Genomic DNA, 11,793 nt, shown 5'->3' on the forward strand with positions numbered 1-11,793 from the left:
TGAGAAATTAGGGGGAGAAAGATGGATAGGATGACTTCCAGGTTTCTGCTTTGGTTACCTTCCTACTGTGACAATGCTAGAAACTAGTTTTTCCCAAAGAAGGGCACTTTCAGATAAAGCTACTAACCAGATCCTGGGGATCTCAGCTATATCCTATGACACAGCTATCAGCCTTGGTATAACCAAAGAAGAGGATCAATCTCTAAAAAAGGAAAAGATAGTTTTCAGTCATAGGGTTGCTGTAAGAATTAAATACATTAATATATATAAAAAAGCTCAGAATAGTGTGTCTGGCACATAGCACCATATAAATGTTAGTTATAAAATGAAAAGAATTATAGTGTATTACACAAAGTAAAACTAAAAACAAAATCTTCGAACTCTGGGAGTATGAAATAGGCTCTCATATCTCTCACTTCTACATTTGATGGAGGTGGAGGTATACTTTCCTGCTCCTTCCAAAGTGGGCCCCTGGGGTTGAAGGTCACCAACTACCTAGCAGCACATACCTGTCCTGCCCAACCATTCACAGTCATTTATATGTGCATTCTTTTTTTTTTTTTTTTAGAGGGAGGAAAGGAAGGAAAGACAGAGAAGGAAGGAAGGATGGAAGGAAGGAAGAGAGGAAGAAAGGGAAACATCTTTAAACATTTTCTTGTTTTATTATATTTTGTTTGTTTGTTTGTTTTTTACATGGGCTGGGGCCGGGAATCGAACCGGGGTCCTCCGGCATAGCAGGCAAGCACTCTTGCCCGCTGAGCCACCGCGGCCCGCCCTATATGTGCATTCTTACTGCCTCCCTCTCCTACATGTGATCTGGCACGCTATAAAATATATACACATATATATATGTATATTCAGATACACATGTGCTTATGTATAGGCAAGTGTTTATGTACATTTCTACTCTCTTAAATCTTTTATTCTGGTCACACTGCAATATTTATTGGTGGGTCTCATCTTTTCCATTCACCAAACTCAGGAATGATTTTTTTCTCTTCCTTTCCCAAAAGCTGTGTTGCTTTTATGGTCTGCCCTCCAAGTTCCTTTTATATTCTTTTTTCTCTGTTCTTTGGAGAGTATGGATGATTGTTATGATCAGAAAGAATGAATGAATAATTCATGCATTTGACACTTGGGTTACACATTTTAACACTTCTCCATTTTCTCCTGATTAAATCATCAGGTGACTCCTTTCAGAGGAGTGAGTTTCAAGAACCTAAGACTTGTAATTTTAAAAAGTCCCCCAAATACGGTAGTAACAAATGGCCTTATGACAATTTAGTGGAATGTGCACCAATGTCGGAAACAGATGTACCTGGGTTTAGATATTAGCTATGTTGCCTTTTAGCTTTGTGCCCTTGAGAAGAACAAAATATAAAATGTTGTACCTTTTATTCTGGAATTGTTGTCCAGATTAAGTGAGATAATATATATATATATATATATATATATATATATAACCTGTAAAAGTTACCACTTGCCAACTTTGTTATATTATCAAAAAAAAAATCTACAATATCTGAAAAAGCTATTAAAATACTCTATTTCCAACCATGTATATGTGAGAGGATTTTTTTTCATATCTTTCAAGCAAAGGAACATACCACGAGAGAGTGAAAGCAGAAGCAGAATTCAAATGCTGTCTATTAAATCAGACCTTAGATATTTAGAAGTTAAAAAATGCCATTCTTCTCACTGATTTTTCAAATATAGTCATTTTTCACAAAACTTGTTTTTGTGTAAAAATGTAATGGGTTTACTTAATAATGGTATTTTTAATTTATTTTAACTTCTAATAAGGCAAATATTAATAGATATAATCCAATAATTTTTAAGAGTGAAAAGGGGCCTAAGACAAAAAAGCTTGAGAACTGTTAGTTTAATAACGTGGCATAAAGCAGTGGTTTTTGAATGTCAAAAATCAAAAGGTCTTATGTCTTTAAGGTGGATTCAAGATCTTTATTTAAAAAGGTTTATCTTTTTTTGCTACAATTTTATCAACTCACATGTTTAACCTACTCAAGGTCAAAACTGACCTGCGAGGCTCAGTTTTATTCTTATATGAAGTGAAGAGTGAAATCAAATGCATACTATATTGAACATGAAATGCCAATTCTTCTGGAGACAGCAGTTAATTGTTCAGCAGGAGACAAGAAATTATTCAAGAACAAAAGACTGAAGATAAGGAGACCCCTTCACAGTAAATGTGCTACACCTAGTACCCTGGCTAGAATCTATTCAGATAATTAACTATATTCTACAGAGGGAATCCAGGTAAAGACTAAGAACATAATTACATTGGTTGGAATCTCACCAGGATAACAAGGCAACAGTCTAATTCCTCTGAGGAGAGCAATAGGAACATTAAGGGCCAGGAGTGGTCAACAGTTAATTATTATAACTTAATGGATGTGGCAGACTAAGGAAATTGCAAATGAGTTCTTGTTCTAGCTTTTGTAATAATTTTTTTGTGATCCTGGTTCAGTAACTTTACCTCTATTTCATTGCCTGTATCTGGGGTATGAGAATAAACAGTAATTCTGCAGATTTCAAGTGATACATTAGCTACTAGAAAAGTATCACTTCATATCCATGCAATACATGTATCTGTTTTAAAGCTTATATTTATAAGCATCCTCATTACTTAAAAGCAATGGTCCTCAGTTCTCAAGAAACATTGTACAACGTCTAAAGCTGAATTAAACATGAAAATGTATGCCTGATAATAAAATACATAGCATTCCCTTCTTTGTCTGGAAGGGAATTTTTGCTAGAACAGAGTCACACTCAAACTATTAGTTTAAGTACTATCTGGGTGCTTTTACAACACCAAAGCCAAGTTGTATTAGCTATGGCAGATATCATATACAAACTTAAAAATATTTACTATATGGTCCTTTAAAGAAAAAAATATACATTATGATTTTGAAAAGATCTATATTATGATTTTAATACATTTCATTTGCTTTTTTTCTTTAATAAAAAGCCTGAGGAAGAATAAACACAGATGAATAAGTGGTGATACTTGAGTGGTAACATACAAATTCCCCACTAAGGTCTTCCTAATATATCTAGAACCAATCGTTTGTTTACTTTTTCTATTTTTTTTTTAAGTTAAGAAGACCATGTTACTTCAAAAAACTATGTTTGATGATACTTCAAGCATCTTTCATAGTCATTTCTGGAGAATGAAAAGAGCACATCAGTTTTCACCATGTTCTTTGCCACTGGAGTAATCAGGGTGATGACTAGTTGGAGATCCTTGGTTTGCATTCTTGACTTATCCTGACTTCATGTTTTCCTGATAGTTACTTAACCACAGTTCACTACAGTACATATTCTGTAATAAACTAGGGGAGATCACCCTATACTGGCTGTATACTTTTAATGCACACAGCACCAAAGCATATGGGAAAAGAAATGAGATTTGTGTTAAGTCAGAGCTCTAATAATGAGGTCCTCATGGTATGGTCTGTCACTAAGAAACTCTTGAGAGACAAAAAATGAAACAGACAAACAGCACTATCATGACTGGAAGCTATACGAGAGGTCTAGTTTGGGTTCCTTCTGCTAATATATGATCTACAGTAAGTCACAAATTTTCTATCATTTCAGAATGCACAGAAGACTAGCTGATCTCTAAGATATTTTCCAGCTCTATAAGTATCTATGATCTTAGATGATAAGCCATACAATACTCATTAGGTAGAACAGAAATTCAAAGGAGAAGTATAAACTGAGGTCACCACAGAAAATTCCACAAAGACATGAAATTGAGCTGTTTGTAAAAGGTTGTGTGGGGTTTCACTAGAAGAGTAAAAAGACAAAGTTATTTCAATGGTGGGGGAATAGCAATAAAATCAGGAGGCATAAATTGGTAATAAAGCACCTACCTAACTCGGAGTAAAGACCAAGTTTTTCATAATGGGAAATATGCTCAGGGAGGGTTAGAGCTGATTACAGGGTCTTTGAAAATCTAAAAGAGAAACTTACAAATAGCAGTTAGGAAATTGGAACCACTGGGAACTTCTAAAGTAGAGTGGTCAGAGTTTTGTCTAAGGTAGACTGGAAATGGTTGGAGGGAACACCATGGGATTGAGACTGGAGGAGTCATGGAGATAAGTGGACAGCAAATTTGGCTGCAACACCTCAGGGAGTCTTAGGCAGAGGAAAATAAATACATATGAGATATATTTACAAGGAGAAATAATAAGGCCAGGATGACGAACAGACTCGAGTCAGCAATGATTCCAACTGCACAGTGTATAAGCTACATACACCCTCTTCCAATCAGAAAGCCCCGAGCCACCTCTCAACCCCCACTTAGTGATTCCCAAACTTCTACTGGGTACCAACATCCAAAATCTAGGAGATTTCACAGATTTCACACACGTCCTTTGATTAGTTTGAAGATCTGAGTAAATTAAATCTTTATTCTCACATGATAATAAAATGGAGCCAAAGGGCGCCAGTCCTTTTTGAATACTGGTATCCTTAACTTGACTTATTCATTCCTTAAATCTGAAACTCTTAAGACAGAAGAGCAGAGGCCTAGAAAGGAACCTAGAAAAGGTAATCAGGAAAGAAGGATCAGAGGACAAAGGAGAAAAGTATAGTGCTACAGAAATCAAGAAAGAAGATAATTTCAGAGGGCAAAGGTGAACACTGAAATTTTTAGCAGAACAATCACTGACTGCCTCCATTCAAGATTTTAAAACTGCTAGAGAGATGGAAATGGCAATAGCAACAAAAGAGAGATGGACACCAGAGGTAAATAGCTTTATAAGAAGATTTTTTTTTTAACTACAGAGATTTACATGAATAGAGAAAAGAAAGAGGAGGAAGTAGGCAGGAGTAGTTTTAGACTTAGTCTCAAGCAGCCAGAAAGAATAAAGTTCTGGTATTCAGCAGTTACTGCTTTTAGAAGATAATTTTTCACAATGAGACAACAGTTACCTGCCTCGATATATTTTCTGTTATAGCAAATTTGAGTAAACTATCTTCAGGTCAAATAAAATGGAAAAAAAAGATACACTGAACCACCTGAATGCTCAACTAAATACATAGCTGATAAAGAGAAATGGGAATCAGGTCAGTCCTTTCTTAATTACCTTTTCATTTTTAGTAATTAGGAAAGTGGAAGAAAACATCAAACCAAATGGAAATCAAGATTTCCTATCAATTAACCTATGTCAAATAATCTACCCTTGTAAAACTAGTTGACCATATATATAAATTATATCTAAGGACATATAATATTAGTTTATCTTCTAGTTTAACCACAGACATTAATTTATTATGAAGGCTCAGTAAGACTTACTTTGTACCTATCTTTATGCCCTGGATAATATGCCAACAAGGACATTTAGATGTCTTCTTCTACAACCATCTAAGTGAAAGTGTTTTACTCAGAAATAGGATTAATGCACAATTATTCTTGTGGGACTATTAGCTATTTAGCATTTTTCTTCAGTGATCTAAGTAGTCAAGGTAAATACAACATGTTTCTACTCTATAAATTATACTTATGAACATCCTCATTATCTAAGAACTGTTTCTCAATTCAAAAGAAACTTTACTGTATGCTTCTAAAGTTGAATAAAACATGAAAATTAAAAAAAAATCTGAGAAAAAGAAAAATAGTAAATTAAATTTCCTATTTCTAAGTAAAAAGAAAAAAAACATTGTTTGAAAGCCAAAATAAGAGGAGAAATGACTGTGATGACATTTGTCTTACACTAGAGATAAGATATGTGATTTTAATACAGCTTGTTTATATTTTTATAAAAAGGCACAGGAAGAATACATCCAGACAATGAATTTCTTAAACTTCATTGAATCCCCCATTAAGGTCTCTATAACTTCTAGAACCAATGACTGTTCTCATTGTTTTTGTCAGACTATGCTATGTCAAAAAACTATGAGGTTTGACCACATATTCAACAGCTATTTACTGAATGTCTACTATATTCCAGGCATAATGCTTTAAATAAAAGAATCACCTGGAAACCTCATGAAACAGAATGAAACTGAATCTGGAAGGACTGGAAATTTGTAATTAGTTTAATCTGTTGCTTGCCACCCAACAACTGAGACTAGAATGATGACAATGAAGGGCTTATTATATGTCTGGTACTGTGCCAAATGCTTAATACTCCCAGCCACTTATATGAGGTGTATACTAGTATTCCAATTTAAAATATGAAATTAAAAAGGACACAAAGAGAATATATAACTTCGTCAAAGTTATATAATGCACACACAGCCATTAAGTGTCAGAATTGAGACCATCTAGAAGCTCTTAACCATCATGTTACTCTAGCTAGCAGGGGGTTATTGTGAAGGGATGGATTACTTCCAGGAGGAGGTAAATTTTCATGAAAGAAAAACACTGGCAACTTTATGAGGTACCTGGGAGACTGAGGGAGGAGGCTGTGAGAATTAAAAGAAGTAAAAGAGTACTACCATTTTCTCTACTTCCATATTTTACCATGCTAAGCTTTAGTATTACCTTATTTTCTTAAATACCAGGAAGAGCAGATGTTTCATCTTCTGAAAAAGCAAGCTCAAGAATAAGAATAACCTGGGCATGCACACCTGCACACAGGCACAAATGAACAAAAATAGACCTCTCATATATTATTAACATTGCTTCATAGAGAAGACACTTTAATCCCAATGATAATAATGAACAAAGAACGATTCCTTAAATACAAAAAAAAGTCATAAATATAAAAACCCTACTGTGTGACCTTATTTTTCTCATTTTGCCAGTTAGCATAAATTAGTGGACCAATGCCCTAGATGCTGCTAATCTGGGAGTGTGGCTATTTTCTAAATTAATATTGTCAGCAGTGTGTTGTTTGTATATGTTCTTTGCATTTTATTTTACCTATTAACAGAGTTTGCAGCAAAAATATTAATTTTTTTTAAACAGCAAGTATATTTAAACTGTGGAGAAAAGTCATATTATTATAACACATGAAGAGATAAGATTCCTTGTTTCCTTCAAGACTTTTTAGGCCGTTGATTTTATCATCACATCACCTGTCAAAAGTCTATGCTATTCCATCTCTTTATGTCCAGGAATACAACAAATGCGATCAACCAATATATTTGTGATGTTATATAATGTACAAAGGCTCCTAGAGCAGGGAATAAGTAAGGGCTGAAATTCAAGACCTATAAGTGCTGTGCTGCATCTACTTAAGGAAGTCATGTTTTTCTAATTCATAAAAAGGGTCCTCCCCTAGCCAAGCTGTGCATGTGCCCTAAGAACCACCTTTATCGAATCAGAAAAGGTGTTGTATAGCCTAGCAGCAACCCTAAGCAAACAATATATTTTATGACCAAGAAAATAATAAAATTTGAAATGTTTAACAGTCAGCGGAAACATATAATCTACAATCATATTTTATTTGATATTTTAAATTCTAAATCATAACTATGATAATCCTGTCTCTTGTTACTCAGAGTGGTCCTCAGACCTGGATTAGTATCACCTGGGAACTAGTCAGAAATACAGAATCTTGGGCCCCTACTCCAGACCTACTAAAACAAACTCTGCATCATCTTCAGCAAGATACCACAGATGATTCCTCTTTATATTAAAATATGAAAAACACTGATCTAGACTAGTAGAGACAAGCAACCCTTGGCCCCATGTGACCTCACTAGCTTCAAGAAATGGCCCACAATCTAATTTCAGTGCCCCTTCATATGTTTTACTCATATAACTGGATAAAGCAGCTACTAACTTGTAGTTATTAGTCTAACTACTAAGCAGGTTACGGCCATAATTGAATTTTGTTTTTTTGTTTGTTTGTTTGTTTTCATAATTGAATTTTGTTGTGACAAATAATTCCTATGTATATGTTTTTAAAAGACACCTTTGAAAAACACACTATTGAGTGGCTTAACTACTGAATTAAAAAATCTTCATATTCACCCTTTTGTGAACTTGAATTTTCTTTTAGAAACGAAAAAAAATCCTCTCTAATCAGTTTTGAATATAAATACACACACATCATAAAAGAATTTTAAACAGTCTGTCAACCCTTTATTCAAAAGTGTGATTGTAGGCGGGCCGCGGTGGCTCAGCGGGCAAAGTGCTTGCCTGCTATGCCGGAGGACCTCGGTTCGATTCCCGGCCCCAGCCCATGTAACAAAAAACGGAGAAACAGAATACAATAAAACAAGAAAATGTTTAAAGATGTTTCCCTTTCTTCCTTCCTTCCTTCCTTCTATCCTTCCTTCCTTCTCTCTGTCTTTCCTTATTAGTAAAAAAAAAATAAAATAAAAGTGTGATTGTATTCTAAAAAATTATATCACACGAAGGAAAATTACTTTTGTAGAACTATTCTGTTCCAAAAACAGAATATTTTGTATTCCAAAAGATAGAATATTTTGCATTCTAAAAAATTATATCACATGAAGGAAAAGTACTTTTGTAGAACTATTCTGTTCCAAAAACAGAATTTAAAATTAAATAACTTACTAAAGTTATACGTGGGCATGACAATGTGCCAAACTGCTTTTTGCTCACAAAAGTTTCCTTTTTCCACTATATGTATGGCAGAAATGCCAGCCTGAATAACATACCTTCATTGAGTGAAGAGGGTATTCAAGCAGTATCGTTGTTACTGTTATTTTTTCAATGTTACATTATAAAAGATTTCAAACATGCAAAAATAGAAAGAAAAGGTATACTGATCCTCATATACTGCTCATTCAGTTCAACAAATTACCAGCTAACAGTTGACCGTGTTTCCACTTTACTCCCACTTATTAACCCTCATTAACCCCACATTCCAATTATTTTAAAGTGAATCCTAGAAACATATTGAAATATTTACAGATTAAATGGTACATATCTTTAAAAGACAAAGTTGACCACCCCTATTAAACACATCTAAAGTATCCTCCTGCCCCTCCACACAAATGATCAATAATTACTTAATATCATCAAATATTCAGTAAGTCCAAACAGATTCTTCACTGAGTATTAACCAAAACATTGGGAAATAATAAAGTCAACCTTACATTATTTTAGCAAAATCTCGATAAAATGTTCAAATATTTTTAAAGTAAAAGAATATTTACCTTTTAAAAATCACATGTAATACTTTAAAATCAAATCTTGTAAAGGCGGAAGGCTGTTTCTTTGAAGAACGGAACTATTATGTAGTTCATACCCAAAACTATTACCTTCAACTTTGCTTAGTACAAAATAAATAGAAACATTATGGCTGATGGATTTTTTAAAAAACTGTAAATGAGATAAACTAAATCTTGACCAATTTAGCATTTGGAGTTTTTGTTTGTTTGTTTTTTAATTTCTCTACAGAGGCTAGGAATTGATTTAATTCAAGCTCTACCCAGATTACAATGAAAGAATCATCAAATCGATTTGTCCCAAACAAAGCCAAATTAATTGGTCTAAGTAGAAAAAGTCCTACATTGTATAAACCCCCTGCCATCTATTTGGCTCAAATTACAAAGATAGCTAATGTAGTGATGTGCAAACTTTAATATGCATAAGAAGTCACCTGGAGGGCCTATTCAAACACAGTCTGTAGGCCCCACCCCTAGGGTTTATGTTTCAGTCTATCTGGACGGGGCTTGATAATTTTATTTCTAACAAGTTCCCACATCATACTTAACAATGCTGGTCTGGAGACCTCACTTTGAAAAACAGTAATCTAAGTTTCAAAACCTTAACACCTTGCATACCAAAGTGGTCACAGATAGACATCATATCTGTGATGTCCCACACAGCCCAGAGGATGGGTTTTGGAACAAGATGGAAGTGAGTTCAAAGTCTCAGTTCTCTCCCCTTGCTAGTTATAGAGCTTTGGGGAAAAGGCACAGTTTTCAAAAACTGAGTTTCATTTGCTGAGCTACAAAAATTCAGACTCTTCTAGAAAAAAAAATTCTTTTTTACTTTTTTCCTGTGAGGAGACAAACTTCACCTACTAATCTGCACTCACAGAGTGCAGGGTGTCAGAGGGTGGCGCTTTTTAGCTTACCTCTGAATAAGAGATTTAACAAAAATCAGCCTGTTCTACGAAGCCAACGGGTTAGGATTAAGGTAATTCAGAACACAGGGGTAAGGAAGACATTTTTCTATATTTACTACACTTACTTATTTCTACACTTACTCTTTGAGACCAGAGGAAGAAAGGTTTATTTTGTCTGGAACCTAAATTTTCTGTAACACATAATCTAACTCAACCTGTCTCAATAGCTCATTCGAATGACTGAAACACAGGGAACCCAGAATAAGAATAAGGCCCTTTAATACTGTATAGCTTAATGTAATGCCTGGACACATCCTAGAATATATTAAGCAGATAATCAAAACGCATTAGCAAAGTCCCTTGAGGGATGGGAGAAAAAAATACAGAACTACTGAACTTTACCATCAGAGAATCCAATGCCCTCATACTGTATCAAACATTAGGGACACTTGAATCAACAGGCCAAGCCCTTGATCTTGAGGCTTACTCTTGTGAAGCCTCTGTAGGTAGCAGAGAAACTTAGCCTACCTATAGGTATCCCTAAGAGTTACTTCTGGAGGATCTCGTTTTTTTTTTTTAATTAATTAATTTATTTTTAACTTTTTTATTGTATAGTATAACATACATACAAAGCAAAGAAATAAAAAAAGCAGTAGTTTTCAAAGCACTCTTCAAAAACTGGTTACAGGATATGTGTTAGTTAGATTCAGCTGTCAACTTGGCCAGGTGAACATACCTAGTCTTGTTGCTGCGGACATAAGCCAATGGTACGTGAACCTCATTTGTTGCTAATTACATCTGCAGGCGGCTAGGAGGCGTGTCTGCTGCAATGAGTGACCTTTGACTTAATTGGCTGGTGCTTAAATGAGAGAATGCAACATAGCACAACCTAAGCAGCTCGGCATTCCTCATCTCAGCACTTGCAGCTCAGCCCAGGCCTTCGGAGATGCAGAAAGAAGTCACCCCGGGGAAAGTTGTTGGAACCCAGGGGCCTTGAGAGGAGACCAGCAGAGACCATCCTGTGCCTTCCACGTAGAAAGAACCTCAGTAGAAAGTTAGCTGCCTTTCCTCTGAAGAACTAACAAAATAAATCCCCTTTTATTAAAAGCCAATCCGTCTCTGGTGTGTTGCATTCCGGCAGCTAGCAAACTAGAACAGGATAGATCCCAGAGTCTGTCATGGGCTACTATACAATCCTGTCACAGTTTTCCTTCTAGCTGCTCCAGAATATAAGAGGATAGAGGACTTAAATACTTTTTTATCATCACAATCAAATTTTTTCCTTCTTTTTTTTGTGAACAATAACATATATACAAAAAAGCTATAAATTTCAAAGCACAGCACCACAATTAGTTGTAGAACATATTTCAGACTTTGACATGGGTTACAACTTCACAATTTTAGGTTTTTACTTCTACCTGCTTTAAAATACTGGACACTAAATGAGATATCCATTTAATGATTCAGCATTCATATTCATTTGTTAAGTCCTATCTTCCATGTATAATTTCACCATCACCTATGATCATTCCATACCTCTCTTTGGGATTGTTTGGACTATAGCAATTCCAAATTTTTTATATTGAAAGGGTCTGTCACTAATATGGGGTAGGGAGATGAAACTATCTGATGTTCTGGAGAGGCTAGGCTAGGTTTCAAGACTTATCTGGACCAGGGACTCATGTGGAGGTTGTAGGTTTCTGGAAAGTTACTCTAGTGCCTGGAACCCTTGTACAATCTTATAAACTTCCCTAGGTGCTCTTTAGGATTG

The 11,793-nt window shown here is 35.0% G+C and overlaps 1 protein-coding gene across 1 annotated transcript in view; it reads right to left on the reverse strand.

Annotated features, from left to right (window-relative positions):
* The window catches only part of UBE2E2 (ubiquitin conjugating enzyme E2 E2), a 477,055-nt gene that overhangs the window by 326,841 nt on the left and 138,421 nt on the right, over positions 1 to 11,793 (reverse strand). The window lies entirely within an intron of this gene.

Source organism: Tamandua tetradactyla, chromosome 15, assembly GCF_023851605.1.
Source record: "Tamandua tetradactyla isolate mTamTet1 chromosome 15, mTamTet1.pri, whole genome shotgun sequence".
NCBI lineage: Eukaryota > Metazoa > Chordata > Mammalia > Pilosa > Myrmecophagidae > Tamandua > Tamandua tetradactyla.